Here is a 15,941-nt window from a genome sequence, read left to right as displayed (position 1 = left end):
TACCGCAAATTGTATTTAAAATACAGTATTTTAAATACAATACTTCAAATATGTACAAGTCTGCCCCTAACCGAAGAACGCCAGGGAAAAGGGCGGGACAACCCCACTGCGAAGACGACAGAATAATTCTTACAACACTGAAACCGGACACTCTTACAGGTGCCATCACCATTCTTTCTATGGCCCGTCTAAACGAATTGGCGACCGCACTGACAGAAGTTCCCTCTATTTTCACCTCAAAGACTCCCTGAGGCAATGCCTGTTCCCGACAGTGAGAGTTAAGATACTTCCCCAACGACGACGCGCGAGCCTTGAGGGACAGGAAATTCCCAGGTAATCACCGGCGAGTTAATCAAAACTATGTGCGTACTCCTTCCTTTGAACGACGTTCCTGTCTCTTGTGCAGGTGCGCGCTATATCCCATAGTTGTTCTTTGTCTTTTTTGATGCTCTTCTATAGCCTCGCCGAATGAAAGCACGGGACCTGCAGCAACAGGCCAGGATTACGTCGACCTGTTCATTGTCATGGAAATACGACATCTTACGTAGAAGGGGTTGAAAGGGTCACATGGGTGCCTGAACTGTTGCAAAAAAGGTGTACGCCTCCTGTTTTCAACAAATCAGGGCAGAGAACGATGTCGTTCGAAATTATGGTTGGACTACAGGCGAAGTAACGGCCGTTCCGCTAACGGACTTATACCCTAGCCACACGGCAAACTTAATGCATTAAACGGAATGACATTTACTTGACCTCCTAACCAACCATCATCTCGAATGACATCGTTCTCTCCCCTGATTTGCTAAAAACAGGAGACGTACGTCTTTTTTGTGATAGTTATACGGAACATAACAGAAAAGGCATACCTCGCCTGTTTCCAACAAACCAGGGGAGAGAAATATGACATTCGAGATTATGGTTGGTTAGGAGGTGAAGAAAATATCATTCCTTTTAATGCAATAAGTTTGCCGGGTACTCATGTCGAGCCTCAAGCAGAGAAAGACTGAGCTGCACGCCGGTGTGAAACGCGAAATATGCGAACGCAAGGGGCAGCGACCATCAGAATCCATCCAGGAGGTCAGGGGATGGGCTCAAGATAAGCTTGGAGTCAGCCTTGCAAAGCCAACCGTTGCTGTTTTTCTAAAGAACGCCGAGACACGGCTGAATATCACTACCGCGATATCGTCAGTCGTTTGACGTCGTCCACCGCCGTGGGAAGAACTGAAAGCAGCGTTCATGCTGTGGTTTGGGAATGTACGTGCACTCTGAGCTGTCGAGATGCTCCAAGAGAAAGCCCTTGGTGCATTGTTAGGTAAGGCTTGGTCGCATCGTAATGTCGAGAACTTTGCCTTTCTTTTTGCGGATATAGCTTTACAAAGTCTGTTGGAGCATACCAAAACATGAATTTTGCAACTTTAATTCTCTACTTTACTTCACTTTATTAAATCATATTTTTGTGTTATGTATTTCCGTAATATACTCGACAATGTGGACGATTCGCTTGATGGACGATTTTTTCTCGGGGACGAAGGTGCCCATATCAACGATGCCACTACTGTACATATACCTTTCTCCTATTTGCACGCTTTAAGGACGGCCCGCATGGTGCGTGTTTCCGTGAATATCGCACTACGTAAAACTGCTCATGGCCGGGGCCGCGCACCGTGAAAAAATGCGCCTGTCAAACCGCATGGGGCGCAAACCCCGCTGCTGCGTACACAGCGGGTTTTAATTAAGAAGCAGACAGAGCCACCGTGAGCACCCACCAGGTCCCAGCTTTTTCCCCCGATAATGGCGTCTCCGGTGATGAGTATACAGTGGAATGCTACACTACACTGCGATAGAAAGGTGGCAATGTTTTTTGGAACTTGTCTCAGTTGTTGACTCAGGAATAGAAATAGGCGGGATAGGGTTAACGAGCGGGCTAAATGGTTAGCGGAAGTTGAAGAAGATGAGCACACACTCTTCTGTGGCTCAGTCAACAATGCAACAATGATGTATAAGACAATACAACAGGTCGTCTGTTTTTCTGTTTTTTTTTCTATCCCTTTTTTTTCTGTTTTCTTTCTGTTTTTTCTGTTTCTTTGTGGGGTAGCAGAATTCGCTTGCGCGAACTCAACCTCCCCTTATTATTTAACCAACCAAAACAACAACAACAACAGGTCGTGTGGCTATCTTCTTTGTCCTCACCACAAGGTATCCTGTCTTCGTTTTTGCGCGGTGTTCTCCGGGAAATGGCAGAAGAGTGTGCGACGACTCAGGCAACGTGTCTTTCATGGTCTGGTACCCAGCAGGTCTCAAAACAAGAAGTAAAGTGCTTCAATCATTCCTGACTAGAACACAGGAATTCTTTACAGCACCACTAAGGGTTAAAACCCCACAGAGGTAATTATAGAAAAATCACAGCCGAAAGCGCTCGGAGCACTATACCACTTTCTATGCTCGCGAGGCTCCGCGTTATGTGCCCTCCGGAGAATGCGGGTGAGAAGAGGGTGAGACACTGCGCGCATTGGAATTGGCTGTGGTCGTAACGCGGTGATCTTCCCAGGCGCCGTTGGCCCCCGCTAGCAGAGCGAAGAAAAATGTGAGAGCACAAGTCAAACAAAAGAATATCCGCGGGCGTTTCCTCCCTTTCACATCGCGGAGTTTTCAGTACAATAGAGCTGCGTGGTTGAAATATCTTGGCGATATTGGCCAAGAAATCTTTTCACATCTCTTCTCGGCATCATAAAAAGGGCTGTGGTTCTTTGCCCCAAGTCATGCTTGATAGAGCTACGTCCCCCAATCCCGGGCGGGTGCTTTCAGAGCGGGCAACGACGAACAGACAACGGCGAGGGTCTCCAGGCCGACGTTCGACGTGCCCTCGAGATACACCGGCGAGAGCGAGACAAGCGGGGCTTCCGCAGGCGTAACGAGGCAATCGTTCCCTTGCATCCTCCGCAGAACCTCGTCTTCTTCTTTGCTTTGATTGGTTGGCCACTGCCGTCCGAAGGTTGTCAGTCGCTTGTTCCCTTAGAAGTCGGCCCAGGACGCACGTTCCCCCAGGGCGTCAGTCGTGACGTTGCCCACCTCTGTGAGGCCGACAACGGCGAACCCTTTCACCAACACCACCATCACCAACACCACCATCACCACCACCACCGGTCGTTTTACTCAAACCCTGTCATACATGTGTCGGCACAGTTCCCTCAGAAGTCGGCCCAGGACACTTATTTCCCCAGAGCGTTAGTCGTGACGTTACCCATCTCTGTGAGGCCGACAACAGCCAGCTGATCCAGCACTACTATATTTACTACCACGTTGCCGGAAAGCGGGCCTCCGATGACCTCTATGCAACCTTCCTGCTCGCCACTAGGGGAAATGCAGTACATAATTGCTTATGCAGTACATAACTAGTACAAGAATGGCGTACGCCTCCTGTTTTCAACATATCAGGTGCGAGAGCGATGTCACTAGATATTATAGTTGGCTAGGAGAGTGCTATGCGGTGAAGTTCATTGTTAAGAGTGTGCGGTTCCACTGGCGTGTCATCAAACTGCCGCCAAGTTCTAGATCTTGTCCAATGGAAGAGCGGCGCCTTGAATGTTGCTAAACGGATGTCGGCATAGTGCCGGGGAAAAGGAATGCAGTATACTCTGAGCGAAGCTAGTCAGTGACTGGAACGATGTTTTGGGGAGAATGCAACTTAAAACGTAGAGACCGCACTGATGGTAAGATTCGGTAGGATTTTGTAGACAAGGGGTTTAATCCGCTGGTTACTTTGTGAACTCTGCTTCCTGTCTTTGACCATGAAGCAAACTTCTCCATGTTGTTTTTATCTTCACACACACTAACTCTCTCAAAGAAGAAGAGATGTATAAAGTATGTTGTGTCTTTATTAACCTCTAATGCCCGTGATTGTTGTCTCTTTCCAGGTAAGCCTGCTCCCATTGTCAAACTAAGCTTCCTTTTCCTGTGAGGGGATCAAGTAATGGTGAGCGTGAGTAATGAATTCAACATTCATTGTTCATTATTGACAGCGGGAGTTTTGTGAATTTTGTGTGAATCAAATATCTAACATTCCGGCATAAGCGCAAAACGTCTTTACTTATGTTAGAGGTACGTACGGAGATGTGAAGCTGAGCGCTATAATGACTATCACTGTTTGTAATAGATAAACACGGTACACATCAATACTGTAATGCAATACATAGCATGATAAAGCAAGAATTCAGTTGTATCCAATATTATTAGTTGTATCGAAGAGTACGATACCGTTCGCACGTTGTTGTGGCCCTCGTAAACGCTGTGATGATTGTGATGACATGACCACGCACCATTTAAAATCTTCAATCACAGTGTGTGAAGCGTACACACAAAAAAAAAAGAAGAAGAAAAAGAAAAGAAAGAAGAAAGAAAAAGAGAATACGATTTGGCAGCACTCGCTGCATCAGTTCCAACACGGCGGCACTTTCGTATCTCGTTCCTAGCGGAGCACGTCCCGTGCATTCTCCGAGTCGTTTTGTGAATGTACTTGCCTAGTCCTGGGACGAGCTCATGGACCAGGCTGCACTTGCTGGATAGAAGGTACTACAGAGTTGGTATATAACACGATTCACTCGCTCTCATATCGCCCGTGTCATTTCCAACACGCCGCTTCCCCATGACACTTCTCCTGCTTAGGTCCTCGGGAGGGGACAAGGGGCAAATTGTGGTTCTTTCCTGGAAGGAGTGGATAAGTGCAACAGAAGAGGAAAGAATAACACAGTATTTAAACGAAAAAGCAAAAGGCGGAAAGTGGTAAGCACACTGAACGTTGAAGGTGGTATAAGCAACTGTTAGCATATCCCTACCGCCGCTACATCTCGCGCCTGCATCAGTCCCACCCGAATGCACTACTACTCTATCCCAAACCTTTCCCTATATCTCAGGCGTCTTCCTCGCGCCTGCACCATATGGCCGTGTGCAGTATTAACCTAGCCCTAACCTATATGCCTTCTGCAGGCTACTTGCTGGTACCTGCATCAGTCGACCTGTAGTCCACATTCCAAAACCATTCTACGCTCTTAAAAAAAGGGGTGTACTTTAACCTCTTTTCCTTTTATATTATATATATCTTTTTCCTTTTCCACTTATATCAATCCCTTTTGGAGAGTACAATTACTCTCAAAAAGGAGTCTCCTCACTCCCTTGAGGGAGTGAGAAGTCCGCTTAACTCCGTACTGGAGACTAATTGTACACTACTCTCTCGTACAGGAGTTACTGTACCGGAGGAGTTACTCTACCGTACTGGAGGTAAAGGATTTGCTGCAGACATGCAGAAGATACTAAAAAAGAGTATTTAAAATACGTTACTAAATACTGCGCGCAAAATGTATTTAAAATACAGTAAAGATAGTTAGAAATGAAAGTAATTAGAGTAGAGCAGTAAATACTATAAGAAGTATTTAAGAGACTTATAAGATACTCAAAAAATAAACAGGCACAGAAGTGTCAAAATATGGCTGCAAATGAGACAAAGGCCTCCCAGAACGTAACACACAAAAAAGTAGGGTAGAACTTGAAGTTGGAATGCAATGCAAGAGGACAATAAAAGGCTGAGCTATTTTGGATAACACATCGGACACACACCGCACAAAAGAGGAGTGGTTGCACTGAGAGCCCAGTTTTAAGGTCAGAACACACGTGGTGTTTCAAGCCAAATGATAAGAGCGTGAACTTCCTTTTAAAGGGCCTGGAAAGGTCAACTGTCGTCAGGTGCGGCAAAAAAAAAAAAAGAAAAGAGAAAAAGAGGAATGTCCATCTCAATATTCGACTAAAAGGAAAGAGTAATTAGAGTACTGAGTACTAAATACTGAAAATAGTATTTTAATTACAGTACAAATACTTTTCACGAAGCGTACTCAGTACGATACTAAGATACCAACAAAAGTATTTAAGATACAGTATTTAGAGTTCGGTACTCAAGATACCTCCAAGTCTGAGTTACTGTGCACCCTGTTTTTCAACCACTGTACTGTTATACATTTTTCTGGACTATACCACTCAACCGGGGGAAGTTGGACATGCATATTGGGAGAGCAGTGAAAATGATCCGGTTGTTTTGCGCCGGAGGAATCGAGACGGGAGACTGGGAATCATACACGGTGACACCGTGCCGAATGACACGTTTTTTGAAACACCCTGTATATACAGGGTGTTTCAAAAAACGTGTCATTCGGATTTTATAAAAAAAAAAAAACGGGGCGACGGAAAAATACGGGGTAAACGGCATTTGTGTGGCAACTGAATTTGCCATCTTGCAAATATATTTTCATTTGATTTTAATTAAAATAAATTGAATTTCTTTAATTGAACTCCAAAATTTCCCAAGTCAACCTAACGTTTTTTTTTACAGAATTAGAGAGCCCGTAGTGAACTTAGTCAGATCCACTAAGAAATCCGCTCGATATTGCAAATGGAACTGCCCAAAAAAAGTCCCTAAATTGAGGCTTCAAAGTTTCGGGTATTCAACGGCGCACCAAATCAGACGCAAAGATTCGTGGAGAGGAGGACATGCTCCTGCCCCCATGAAAGATAGAAGGTCGAAAAAACACAGGGCGGGAAAAAAGAGGCGGAATCATTTTTGTTTGCCGCTTATCAACGTATGGTGGAATGTCACCTGCCTTGTTATCTGCGCGTCTTGTGCTACACGCCGGTTTGGCGATAAACTGTTCTAGCTTCATGGGGGCAGGAGGAGGAGGAGGAGTGTCGTTGGGAGGAACCCGAGAGGTCTGCCTGCCTGAATAGGCGGCATGTTTCTCGGGAAGGGAAAGGTGGTGGAGAGGAGGAGAGGAAAGGGTGAAGTGGAAGACCGAGCGGAATCCGCTCGGGGGGAGGATAGCTGCGTCCATGGGCCGACTTCAGGGGAACTGTGCCGGCATACGCCTATTACACATCTGAAGGAAACCCAGGAAAAACCCCAAACGGCACAGACGACCTGCGGATTCGAACCGCGGACCTCCCAGTCTCCAAGCGCACGCGTTACCGCTGCGCCACCGGAGCTGGTGGGGGCAGGAGCATGTCCTCCCTCCGCGCATTTTTCCGACTGATTTGGTGCGCTGTTGAATACCCGAAACTTCTGAAGCCTCAACTTCGGGACTTTTTTGGGGCAGTTTCATTTGCAACATCGAGCGGATTTCTTGGTGGATCTGACTAAGTTCGCTACGGGCTCTAAAATTCTGTAAAAAAAAAACGTTAGGTTAGGTTGACTTGGAAAATATCGGAGTTCAATTAAAGAAATCCAATTTATTTTAATTAAAATCAACTGAAAATATTTTTGCAAGATGGCAAATTCAGTTGCCACACAAGTGCCCCTTACCCCGTATTTTTCCGTCTCCCCGTTTTTTTATAAAGTCCGAATGACACGTTTTTTGAAACACCCTGTATATATGTAGTAGGATGTTTCGCCGCTGAGGCAGCACCATATCCCATTGCTTGAGGGGGAGAAGATGGTGAGTGATGATGAAAACCGAACTCCAGTTCCACCTTCGGCACCACAAAGCGCTGTCATACAACTCTTCCATCTTGAAACTCGCCACTGGCCAAGCAGTTTGACGGACAGGAAGCGATGTTAAGAAAGCCAATGTTGATAGCCGAAATAACAAGAAATATGTCCATTTATGACACTGCGCAAAGACTCAACAGCAAGTGAAGCGGAAAGGCTTTTCTTTGATTTACTTTTGTGCAGACTGGATCATTCAAACATGGACATGGTCCTTTGAACCAGTGATAGGATGTACGTGATGTATCAAGTGCTCAAGTATTACTTTAAGTACATTTCCCAGTACTTGTATTTTTTACGTACAGTACATTTCAGTTCGTGCACTTTAAGTAGCTTTCTTCGGTACTGTACTTTCAAGTACTCAAGTACCCAATTGACAATACAAACGCAAAGCTTTGTCGCAAAATCATTTATTTCGGTTCATATTAATGAGTCAGCTGTAAACTTTCCATGTTTTCTAGCTCGGCCAAAATGCTATATACAAGCTTTCAAAAGATAGCCGTCGAAGCGTAATTACCTCACATTTTATCACCACCAAGTGTTGAAAGGTCCAGCAATACGATCTAAATTTGCAATGTACTTGATGAGCACTTTAAAGCACGCTGCAAATGACTTTGTACTTTACTTTAAGCACATTTGTAGTGTGGTACTTTATACTGTACTTAAAGTACAACGGGTGCCAGGTACTCGGTACTTTACTTCAAGTACGGTTTTGAAGTACTTTGCCCATCACTGCTTAGAACTGTAGGAAAGACGCAATTTTGTACGGCCTATCCTATAATTCGTCTAAACATCGATGCACCTTACCCGAGACCTGAACCGCTCAAATGTGTTCTCATGCCTTGTAAACAACGACGTGCTCTGCGAAGTACCATGTGTAGCAACCGACCCTTTGATGTATTTTCTATAGAGGTCTTGTACATTGCAGAACAGCTCGCTTATCGTACGAACTGAAATCCCGTTTCCAGGTGCACGTACCACGCAAAAGATCCTCCTTAACTAGGTTTCCAAGAGACTTGTAAAGCCCTTTGGAACGCTTCATTTGAATACAGAATAACGCGAACATAGCAACGAATGATATCGTGAAGAATGAAGCCATCGTTTGAATGCTACGCGAAAAGAGAATTAGCTGCATGGCAACTCTTGAGCTTAGAAACACAGCCCCAGGCTGCTGACTCGAATGCGATAGGTCGACAAGGAACATTATATTTTGAAACGTCCTGTTGCGACGTGCTCAAAACATTTTGGGAATTCTTTATTGCCCACGTTGTTAAGCCCTTCTTATCAGCCACGCGCAATATTTAATCCTGCTTAAATATTGCTCGCATGAAAGGAAACGGGAGGGGAAAAAACAGCTCTCTGATATAACAGCTGCGCGCTTCTGGTTGATTCATGCCTTTTGAAATTTAAAAAAGGCGAAAAACATCATCCGATGCGTCTTATGCAAAAACACTGCTTCTATGATAAGAAAGGCGAGTTCAAGGAAGGCTATCTCAACCAGACATTATTTTGTTCTTTTCGAACCCGCGAATCGTTACTTGTAGGCAACGTGAAGGTATGCCGTAAGGACCTCGGCTGCTGATGCTTGTGTTATCAGACAATGAAAGTACTCCAGGACCACGACGTAGCGTTCAAGAGCTCATTTAAATACACTATCGATAGAAGGGAAACGCGTTAACGTGCCAGGAGTGTGGACTGTGGCGGCGCGGCGTCCTTTACGCGATAAAAAATCGATACATACACATTTGTTTCGTTACTTTTCGTTTGAAAGCGCGTTCCATATATTGCGATACGGTACGTCGAATGCAAACCGGAGCATTCTTTACTTTTTACAATGTGAATTTCAATCGTCAATCTTGCACATATTGGTGTCACGCGACCCGGTAACGGGTACAACACTTTCTGTAAATGGCGTTATGAGGAGAGTTTGGCCCTTCTTTGATCTTTTGCCGCCCGGAGATGGGGAGCCACCGTGACGTCAGAGCCGTCATTGCTCCGCCTACTTGACCTGGATGAAAAGCGAGCCGCGGCGGCACGGGGTGATTTCAAGGTTGTGCCTCTGCTCCAAAATGGCGGAATGGGAGATTTCAAGGCAACAGCTCTGATCCAAAATGGTGCCACTGGCCTTTGCGCCGCCCATCGTGTGACGTCAAATGGCGCGCTTTGGGACAGGCTCCTCCCAATGGCCAAACTCTCAGACTAATAAACGGGTTCTGTGCGTAATGGGCACTGCGCACCCCACTTCGGCTTCATGGTGGTGGTACGATGTTCAAAGCAAGAGGAGTGTGGTCTGCCTGCTCAGGCAAGGCGACAAGTTTCACTCCTTTGTGAAAGGGGGAAAAGGAGAAGGGGGAGCAAGAGAGAAAGGATAACGTTTCATTTTCGTTTTACGGGTAATGTGTATTCTGTCGTCGTCTTCGTCGCCGCTTTTCGTTTTTGTTTATATACTCGAAAAGAAATACATAGAAATATAAGAAAATAAATATAATCGAAAGAATATGTTGGTGGCGCCACTGCCGGTATGTACTGATTGGCGCTTTTCACTGTTGTTTCCGGCGTCGCGCCGGGCGACCGCGAATCAAATATGGCAGAGGCAGTCGCTTGCGACGTCGCGGAGGAAACAAAGAGAGCGGTGTCGCTGACCCTTCGCGCGACAAGGGATGCGAAAATCGCGCTAGTTGTCGCTCCATGTGTCCCACCCGAAATACTCATGAGGCCCATCCCATATCACCCATATCACCTATAAGACGATGCATCAACAAGCGGTATATGCCGGCAATGCAGGCTTTCGGAGTGACAACTTGTCCCGTGCTCTGATTTGTCTCTTCTCCGTCAATTAACTGGCGAATTGGATACTCAAAGGGCAGTTACTAACACATAGGACGAGACACGGACGTTTAGGTATGCTTCGTTGCACAAGTTATGGAGATTGATATTTGTTCATGTATATATTTGTTCGTTGTCTTCTTGTCGACATGAGTACTAGTGTAGTGGGGTGGCGCCCTGGTCAAGCAGCCTGTGCTGCTTTTTGGCTCCCCTACAGCTATGTCTGCTTATCTGTATCATTGAAGCAAACAAATACAAAGTTTAGCGCTAGGCAGTGAAAGCAGGCTCCTAACCGTAGTGCAGGACAGTAACACTATATTTATCTATGCCCACTAACCACTTGCAGCGGACCCCATCCCCCTGCACAGGGGCACGCATGTGGAGTATAACAAATCCGGTATTGCTCTTCCTGAGGAATATGGAGGTCGTGAAGAACCTCTGAATCAGTGGACCACATCAGTGACAAACTGGTCTAAATCCGTGAGATATTTTTATTTTTTCTCAATTAAAAAATCCCGTGTCACTCACAACGAGTGACACTTGCCATACTATAATACCACTCTCAACGAGTGACACTTGCACTTAGTGTCATTCGTCTGCTGTCACACGACACTGTGTTAGTGACACTCGGCAGAAATGGAACTCGGAAGAATGTGAGAGGGAGAAACAGCACACTATCGCCTCTCGCGTCCTGGAAAAAGATTAAAAGGAAACAGAACATGCAACCCAAGATAAGGCCAGGTCCGATAGAGTCACCCGATACATTTGTTTTTGTTTTGTTTCCGCAAGTTAAAGCTCATCTTCGACGCATGAGGCGGCACTGTGCTCCTTCCCCCTCTCACGTTGGGGATGAAGGAAATACGCGTCTGCGAAGATGCGCAATGAACAAAATAAAGAAAAAATGGCGCTCCTTCACCAATTTTTTTGCGGGCGATCTATCGAACGGATTTTTGTTCTGAAAACAGCTACGATATCAGGTGACCGAAAGGAACAGATGTTCTCATTGGGACAACTTTGTAGCTTTTATAATTAACAAGTTAATTAATGAAAGTTAATTAAGACATTGCCTTTGGACTTTGCTAATGCCCTCCTAGGCAGTGCCCTTCAGCATATGCTATATTGCAATTGATTTCATCTTGGAAAAAGTGTTATATATATTTTTAAAAAATCTGTATACACTTAGCTGGGACACTCTGTATAGTGAAAGGGAGACTGGCCAGAGCTCAATCCAATTTTTTTTTAAAGTGAGATTGAAACGAATCCAGGAACGTTATCATTGTTTCTTATATACTTTTTCGTACATGTTTGACAATTTCAAGAAGAACGTTGTGATCCCGACGGCGCCCTCGGACATTCCCACCATTACGATCAGGATCGCCATCGCCACTCCGATCATCATTATTAATATTAGACAGCCTAACTATGGGGTAGCGTTCCACACCTAGAATGGAAAACTTCCCCGCTTCATCGTCAAAATATAATTATTGTTATTGTTCAAGAGGAACGCTCGCCTTTGCAGTGCATCCAAATAGCGAACGCATCGTTTTGCCCATTTGGGATAACATCGTGAGAAAACACCGGTGCATTTCGTCTCATGAATCGAGAGCGGAAGCATGTCGGCTTACCCGCCCTTCCAACGCCGCTGCTTTCGTTCTATATACGCGCGATATATACGCAATAAAGCGCTTAATGATGCCGTGCATTATGGGAAAGAAAAAGCTCCTGCAGTGCATGCCGCGTACAACCCCGTATTCAGCCTAGTTCGCCATCTGGATCTCCTCCCGAGGGATGTTCTTCCATTGCAGTCACAGGGTATATGCCCTGGGGCATATGAAAAGCTGGTAATGCGCTGTGCATACTTTATCAGACGGCCATGCGAGGCGGATGTTGTATGCTATACGAAAGAAACAGAACGAAATTCGCCTTGTTAAATGTCCGACAACATCAAACATGGATATGCGGTGTAATAGCCTGCGGGCATTCTGTCGCTCAACAGCGGTGCAAGCAATGCGCTAATTTAACGCGACCTCCCTCAACCAGTTATGCGCGATTCATAGCGCGCTGTACGTAAGGAGGAAATTCACTGTATTGTCTTGTATTAACTTGTTGTTGCAGGTGTTGCAAACACTCGCCCGTATTTATTTCGTCTTTTTGTAATAAGTTCGCGGATAAAATGAATTGACGTACAGATTCACCACTTTCTTGTCTTTTCCCATTCTTTTGCGCGCTTACTTCAATTATTCCGACGTTGCAACGTTCACGCCTGACGTTGTGTGTTTTCACTCACCCTGTATGAAAGTTATACGATGTTATACACCATTGCATCTCTATACGCTAAATAGCACGCTCCGCAGAACACTGAGTTTATTCGCTAACTTTCGGGCCAATTTTGTCGACACACTCTTAAAAATGAACTTCACCGCATAGCATGCTCCTAGCCAACCATCATCTCGAATGATATCGTTATCTTCCCTGATTTGTTGAAAACGGGAGGCGTACGCCTTTTTTGTGACACTTATGCGGTTCATAATTGTCACAAATAAGGCGTACGCCTACCGTTTTCAACAAATCAGGGAAAATAACGATATCATTCGAGATTATGGTTGGCTAGGAGCGTGCTATGCGGTGAAGTTCATTTCTAAGAGTGCTGTATTTCCAGGATGTCTTTCACGCGACGTCATGTATTTAAAACCATGTCGTTGTTGTTGTTTGTTTGTGCAACGAATGCGGTTCAGCGGTGTTCGGTTCGGGTTCACTTTCGGTTCCGACCCCTGAGTGTATTGTGGTGTATACCTGTTCCCTCCTGTTCTGAAGAGCTGTCGACGTCTGAAGGCCCTATCTTGTGTGTGGGAGAGATTTACTAGACGGATTTCACATGGTACTATACAACAAGCACAACACACACATAACATACACAACACAAGAAGTGTCTGAATCGTGAAAATATATGTTGGTATCCCAGTCTGGTTGATGTGTGAATATTTTCATTTGTGTAACATGCACTGTTTTGGTTGTTCCATCATCCAGGCTTTCGACGGTGCACACGTCGTGTGGATGAGCGGACACGACATTGCATACCATGTCCTTGTATTTAAAATCAAAGGGTGAAAGCGAGTTGGATTCAACCCCCCCCCCCCCCCCCCCCCCCCCACAGTGGTGGGTGAATTGAATCCAGACTATAAGACTCCTGCGGAAAAGCGCGATGGTTGACGACCAAAGACATGACGTTTCTTTTGAGTTGACAAAGGCCCGGTTTCACCAACGCCAATTAGCATTTGAACGGAGATCAGCGGTCCCTGAACTTGAATTTAACGCTTAACTGTGCTTCACTAAAGCAAGTTATTGTCACTGAAACAATCATCACGTCGCCAACTAACTTTGTAGAAAAGAATTCGCAGTGTTAACTTCAAGTTTTAGCAACCCTTGATCTTGGTTTAAAGTTAACCAGCGTTGGTGAAACCGGGCCAAAGCATTTTGTAAGTTATATCGTGCTTCTTCACGGATTTCGTGAAGCAAATGCAGTGAATATTACATATTCTTGAGTATTATAATACAAATAAAGTTACATTAGTATATGTGCTCAAAACTATTAGAGAGATAGTAAAAAAAAAAGTATTACGATTACTGCCCATCCCTGCCACGGAACCTATGGCTCATACAAAATTCCATCTCCATGAAGGGGTCCACAACGAGCAAACGTTGCGTATCCAGGCTCAAATGAACACCATAATGTAACTGAACAGCTTATGCTCATGAATATTCTATAATTTTCAATCCGGTTCGGATGCGGACATGGGCCACTAATGAGTCTTACCCGCGTGGTGCACTTTGACAACAAGGCTGTGAGCTGACTCCCAGCACCGGCTGTGCTGTAAGGGTGTTTTCCTTGAGATTTCCTCAGACGTTTCACGGTAAATGCTAGCCCAGTTCCCTATTATTTGGTTAATTTTATTTTTGTCTGGTGCCCTCCCAAGGCTATGTCATCATAACCTGCTGTGCAGTGCACCCACGTAGAGAAGTAAAATTGGAATACACTATAGATACCCTGAATTTGAATCTATGGCTACTTAAAGTAGACAAATTGGCAGAAAATATAGAGTGTAGACATATTTAAGTAATGGATGACAAAAGGAGACTAGCACAAAATATTATAGCGGGCAATTATTACAACGGTCGAAATCAATAAAAGTCAGAGGAAAAACCATCATTCCGCAGCATACGCATACGTGAAGTAGGCATCATAGGCTATTAAACAAATGGATGAAAGTAGTCTATACGGTGTCCTGTAGTGTCGGCACAGGACGAGCAATCTCCAGGCGTCATCGGCCGCCAGGTTGCAACCAAACGCCGCAACCAACCAACCAACTGACGTCTTAATGAGTGAGTGGCGCATCATGCACCATCGTTACCAGGAGCGCGCCGGGGCACGGCCGGTACGGACGGCCAGAATAAATAGGTAAATAATAATAATAAATAAGTTTCCCTTCTGATTATTCGACATGACGGTTGTCTGTGCCTGACTCCTTCAACTGCTTCTATGGGGCTTCCGCAGTGGCTGCAACCGGTGGCTCGAGTGCTCGACCCGCTCAATACTTAGACGAAAGCCTTACCTCATTTGGAACCACAGAAGGTTCTGAGGCGCCAAGTGAGCCCCTGGACTGCTGTCCTGCGGGTACAAAGAACTGTATAAGTGCCGAGACAAGCACATCTACCTATGGTTGAAACATGCAATATGGCTGTCACACAGAAGTTGGACACAAAGAATTTGAAATGTTAACTGTTACTAACTGAACCAGGTGCTACCACAGTGAAAGCAGCAGCGTCGAGCTGGTGTGAGTGCACGCAAATGCACACCGCACCAGCGCGGACATCACATGATACCGTTGGAGACTATATATATAGAGAGAAGTCGTGCATCCGTAACGGCATGTCCGAGAGTTTCGATTGTCAAACGCCGTAACGACCAGTTATTAGCCCAAGGGCTATCCGATAAAACAGCACCCTCGAGTAGGTCGCTACTTCGAACTTTTACCGGTGCTTTTTCGTTGAGCATTATTACACGGCCGCTCGTACCGTCTTTTACGGTCTGACACACAGTGCTCTCGTGCGACACCGCAAGAGTAAACCAAGCCCTTCAGTAAGGACCCAATTAAGCCGCACGTGCCCGTAGGACATTCCTCGATCCCCATTGAGTGCCCTCTAACTTCGTCTCCTTCGAAGGCAGCCGCGAAATGTCTTTCCAACCTTTCCAAGTCCATGGATAATTTGGGAAGAGAATTTTGAGAGAGAAAGAAAACGCACTTTAAACGCGACTCCTTGAATGTTATGCACATCGTTCATCCCTTGTGTGTAATGTCTTTTACTTCGGAGGATTTAAGGGGAACGCAGTTCCTTTATTCTTTGCACGGTTCGCAGTTTTGCTTTAAGCTGGTTAAATTACGAGTAACTTCCAGACTTCTACACTGACGTCTTGCTCGATAATGTAGAATGCTGCATAGAGTGCACTCTATAACGTGCACCATCACAACAAAAGGAGTAATTTTAATCCATTTTGGGAGTGAATGCATGAACGTCACATAGCAGAGATTGCATTTCA

General features: G+C 45.3%; 1 protein-coding gene and 1 long non-coding RNA gene across 2 annotated transcripts in view; one reads left to right on the top strand and one right to left on the bottom strand.

The window, feature by feature from the left end:
- LOC135400375 (uncharacterized) overlaps nucleotides 1-15,941 on the bottom strand; it is a 199,634-nt gene that overhangs the window by 46,020 nt on the left and 137,673 nt on the right. Inside the window, exon 4 of the long non-coding RNA XR_010424600.1 lies at nucleotides 14,956-15,011. This is a non-coding gene — a long non-coding RNA (uncharacterized LOC135400375). The remainder of the gene's footprint in view (nucleotides 1-14,955; nucleotides 15,012-15,941) is intronic.
- Nucleotides 1-15,941, top strand: part of LOC135400371 (beta-1,4-N-acetylgalactosaminyltransferase bre-4-like) — a 367,240-nt gene that overhangs the window by 243,193 nt on the left and 108,106 nt on the right. The window lies entirely within an intron of this gene.

The sequence above is a fragment of the Ornithodoros turicata genome, chromosome 7 (genome assembly GCF_037126465.1).
Source record: "Ornithodoros turicata isolate Travis chromosome 7, ASM3712646v1, whole genome shotgun sequence".
Lineage (NCBI taxonomy): Eukaryota > Metazoa > Arthropoda > Arachnida > Ixodida > Argasidae > Ornithodoros > Ornithodoros turicata.
This window is presented reverse-complemented; position numbering and strand designations above follow the sequence as displayed.